The sequence below is a fragment of the Musa acuminata genome, unplaced genomic scaffold (assembly GCF_036884655.1).
Source record: "Musa acuminata AAA Group cultivar baxijiao unplaced genomic scaffold, Cavendish_Baxijiao_AAA HiC_scaffold_855, whole genome shotgun sequence".
NCBI classification, from domain to species: domain Eukaryota; kingdom Viridiplantae; phylum Streptophyta; class Magnoliopsida; order Zingiberales; family Musaceae; genus Musa; species Musa acuminata.
In genome coordinates, this window is record NW_027021080.1 from 27,501 (window position 1) to 32,185 (window position 4,685).

At 32.9% G+C, this 4,685-nt stretch overlaps 1 protein-coding gene and 2 non-coding genes across 3 annotated transcripts in view; 2 read left to right on the forward strand and 1 right to left on the reverse strand.

Moving 5' to 3' along the window:
• LOC135664582 (photosystem I P700 chlorophyll a apoprotein A2) overlaps nucleotides 1–3,404 on the forward strand; it is a 10,861-nt gene extending 7,457 nt beyond the window's left edge. Inside the window, exon 1 of the mRNA XM_065177014.1 lies at nucleotides 1–3,404. This exon is cut by the window's left edge and continues 7,457 nt beyond it. The gene's annotated coding sequence lies outside the window, so the exon portion shown is untranslated.
• On the reverse strand, nucleotides 206–277 carry TRNAT-GGU (transfer RNA threonine (anticodon GGU)). The gene has a single exon. It is a non-coding gene; the product is annotated as a tRNA-Thr (tRNA).
• On the forward strand, nucleotides 1,660–1,733 carry TRNAD-GUC (transfer RNA aspartic acid (anticodon GUC)). The gene has a single exon. It is a non-coding gene; the product is annotated as a tRNA-Asp (tRNA).
• Nucleotides 3,405–4,685: the final 1,281 nt, after the last annotated feature.

Below are 4,685 nucleotides of genomic sequence, written 5' to 3' on the forward strand. Positions count from 1 at the left end.
TCAGTACAGAGTAGACTAGTTCTAATAACTACAATTATTCATTATTATTTATACTAATAATAATGAATAATGTTTCACTTTTTAACTATAACTCGTAATAATCAGAAGTCATTATAATGGTGGTTACCCTTTTCTTTTTAGAAATAAAAAGAAATCTCTATTCTCCACCGAAAAACAAAGACTCAAACTTTAGTTTAGTGGAAAAAGCCCCTTATCGGATTTGAACCGATGACTTACGCCTTACCATGGCGTTACTCTACCACTGAGTTAAAAGGGCTTGTTTTATTCGATTCATGAATTATAGCCTTTTTCCATTATGAGTCTACTGCATAATATATGTACATGATATATACATATATGCACATAATATATACATAGTTCATTTAGGAGCAATCAATTTGATTTACCCCCCAAAAGTAAAAAGTGGGCAAATTTTTTATTTTTTTTTTTGATAAAAATAATGCAGTGAATTGTTTCAAGACCGACCCCGCTTGTTTACCTTTACTGACTCATCAAAACAAGATTCACTTGATTGATACATGTACCAATCTGACATCGACATAGATTCGATAGATTTTCTTGAATCATGTGATGAGGGTATTCGTACCCTGAACCGAATTCTTATAAAAAAATAAAAAAGAAAAAAGGAAAATTTCTATCGTTTTTTAATTTTCTGACTTAATGTGAGATAGTGATAGGCATATTTTATCTGAACAATGAACGAAGCAATGAGTTAAGTTAAAATTAATGAGTTAAAATTGAAGAAAAGAAATTAAGTGGGGTTCTACCCCCTTTTCTGTTCTGTCGGACCAATCACTGCCTGAACTGACGGAGTCCTGTACCTCCTTTCGCTATATAAAATAGTATGGGATGGTTCATTCATGAACCATCAAATCCAAAACAAAATTCTATGGAATCATAACATAAAAGTAGAAAAGAGTGTTCAGATCTAGTCATATCATTAGATTATATTGACAATTCCAAAAAACTACTCATACTATCATCATAGTATGATGACAGTTGGGCGGATATGCCCCTATCGTCTAGTGGTTCAGGACATCTCTCTTTCAAGGAGGCAGCGGGGATTCGACTTCCCCTGGGGGTACTACGAAAGGAAGTTGATCATGGATTATCAATAAGCCTAGAAGGAATTCTTCCTGGGTCGATGCCCGAGCGGTTAATGGGGACGGACTGTAAATTCGTTGGCGATATGTCTACGCTGGTTCAAATCCAGCTCGGCCCAAAAATTCGCCGCTCCATGAATATGATATAACCAATGATATAACCAATTTGTCCCCCAGAAACAAAAATACCTGATCCGTAAAAGAGAAAGAGTCCATTTTTGTTTCTCTATCCATGTTTTTCTCATTCGTTCTGATCTTTTCTTTCTAACGATCTAGATTCATAATACTTAATCAAAGCAAAGATTATGAAAGGAAAAATCGTTTTTTCTCAATGAAAGGTTGATTATCTATTTTTGGCAATAAAATAAAATAAACACAGGTTACTAGTAATCCGTGTCACTTTCACTATAGTCCATATCTATGTGTTCTATGTGTATATGATATCAGTTAGTATATCATTCGTGTCTCTGTTACAACGCGACGAAGAAAATGTTTTTCTGAAACCATTAAGAATATGTATACCATACACCTCGCTGGGATTGTAGTTCAATTGGTCAGAGCACCGCCCTGTCAAGGCGGAAGCTGCGGGTTCGAGCCCCGTCAGTCCCGAACTAGGATCCGACCGATGAATGGAGAAATGAATTTATCTATTTTCCGTGAAAAAGGAGACAGGGGGCAAGATCTAATCCCCAGTGGAGATCCTTATTTCTTTTGTTTTTCATTTCGCATTTATCATCAGACAAATACAGGAATTTCCATTTCTTCCACTAGTGCCGAGTGATAAGGGAGAGACATAACATATATAGATTCGTACAATCGGTGGTATTCCTATATTTAGTATTTTAAGAGATACTCGTCTGACTTTCTTTTTCGATTTTCTTGATAAATGAAATAGAATAGAGTGCTCCTATTTTTACCGAGAGTACATACGCAAATTGTATTCGTTTATTGTACAATACATAATGAACTTAACATAATTACCTCGACAGAGTACTTGTCAGGTTAAACGACAACCCTTTTTAGCTTCGACTTTGTTTGTGTATCCTCAATGACTAATTGGAAACAATCTATCTCATTCTCATTTAAATTGCACACTGAATTTTTGATGTATGCCTTCCAGTCCCAATCGAAGAAAGAGATACTAATCAAATAAAAGAAAAGACCAAGCAACGTTCCTTTTTATTAAATTTGTTGGAATTATATTAGATCTTTTATACTTAACCCGTCCTTTTTCCATCTCACTTCTACTCTTTGGATCTGTGTGTGATTCATAGAATACCAGTCATATAATACCTCATAATTGTATGTACATAATTGTATGTATAAGTATAACGAAGGAGGAGTATATAAGGAAGACGGTAGGGTTATTTATAGAAAAGAAAAAGTGGAAAAGGATGAAAATTCAATGGGATTCTTTATTGGATCAGGAATCCCATTTCAGATTTAGTATGGATAAAGGATCTTCCTATGTTATACTATTCAATTCTCGACGATGAATCGATTTGATAGATCAGATATTGTTATTCATAATATTGATCCGATTCAGTATCATCAGGATGCAATTCATCCCATTGAATTTACAGGAATCAAATTTCTCATCTCTATGGGATTAGATCCCGAGTTATTGCGAAGTAAAAAAACAATGAGATTATGGAAGTAAATATTCTCGCATTTATTGCTACTGCACTGTTCATTCTAGTTCCTACTGCCTTTTTACTTATCATCTACGTAAAAACAGTCAGTCAAAATGATTAATTTGACTGAAACTTGATTTATTAGTTCTTATCAATGATTGAATAAATGAAAGAAACGGATTCAAACTCCAAGTCTTAAATGAAATGATCTGTCTGGAATCATAAGTATCTGAGATAATAAGTATCTGAGATAGTAGTATCTGAGCCGAGATAGTATGGTATAGTATTTATTATCCTATTAATGATTTTCATAGAAAGTTGTACTGTATACAGATATAGGCTTTTATATAGAGAAAGCCTATATCTAGGTCAATATACAATATGTATGTACATAGATTAGATGTATATCTAAATAGTACATCAAAATAACAGTCCAATTCTATTATTTTTTTGGCTACATTTACTTGTGTGGATTTCGATCAATTCAAAATAATTGAAGACCAACTCTTCTAATTCCTGGCTTTCTTAGAATTTATATATATATAGGTATAGGTCCCGAGATCTATCAAAGGAATCAATGGAGCAAGACAAAAAGAGTATGGGCATATTCTACTATAAATTAAATAAAAAAAAAGATAAAAGAAAACGAAACCAAAGAAAAGAATCTTTTTCTTTTTTTAGATTTCCCATCTCAAGAAGTCATTGCTTGATCTATTAACAGATGATCTGCGGAGTTCTATTCCATGATAACTTCTTCAGATTTGAAAAAGAAGTAGATTAATAGAGTAGACCTTCCCAATTTTTTATGCTTAAACATGACATGAGATGAGTCAAAAAAAGCATAAAAAAATCTCTAGGAGTCTAAAAAAAAGGTGAAATGCGCGATATGTGGATCGCTCAACGGAAGAAAGATCTAATCTTATTATGTGTAGAACCTCTTTGGACAACAACTAGTCATTTCCAATAGAAAGTATGTATTGTCGTAATCTAATATAATTAGAATAGCGGAACGGCTTTCTCTTCTCTTAGAACAGTAAAAGTAAAGAAAGAGGGAAACAAATAAAGAAAAAAAGAAAAAACCAATTTCAGATTTTTTCTTTTTGTAATATCCATAATTCTGGTAAGAGCTGGTTTATCAAAATAGAATATTTAGGAAGAATTCGGTTGGAAAAAATTTCCTATCATGCGTAGATTTAGGTTTCGAAATACAACTATAGTAATCATTCATTCTTTGATCGAATGGTTATTATTCATTATTGTATTTTCTTATTCATTACTGTATTTCAGTATAATTTTGAAACAGAGACATTCTTTTTTTAAAGCTTTGCAAAACGATCAATTAAACAATTGATAGAATTCAATTACTCAATCGATTACTCGATTAGTAGTACCCCTAGAGTCCACTCCTTCCCCATACTACGAGTGAGAGGGAAAATGTAAAGACTACCATTAAAGCAGCCCAAGCGAGACTTACTATATCCATATAAATTATGTCTCCTATCTCTATGAAGGAATTATTCCATTATTGATCAATAATCATAGTGGAATCAATGGCGCAGAGTCAAAATGGAATTCTGACTTAACTTAAGGCTATTGATGAACCAATCCAATGAATCTACTCGTAACAAGATTATAAGATTTCTGGTAGAATCGGGAAGCATTAAGCATAAATACAATACACACACCTTTTCTCGGAAAATGAAATAACAAAGGAATACTCCTATCCCAATGGAACATGTAGGAGTACTAAGACCTATTGTTTGTTACCCTTTTTCATAAGCAAAAGACATCAAAATATACCATCAAGATAGATAACTATCTATCAGATACCTCTATTTCCTATTTGATCTAAGCCTTACTGTTTTTTTTGTGAAAGAATGGGGAGACACCATCACCAGTATTACATACATTCTTTCTTTTTTTCGTA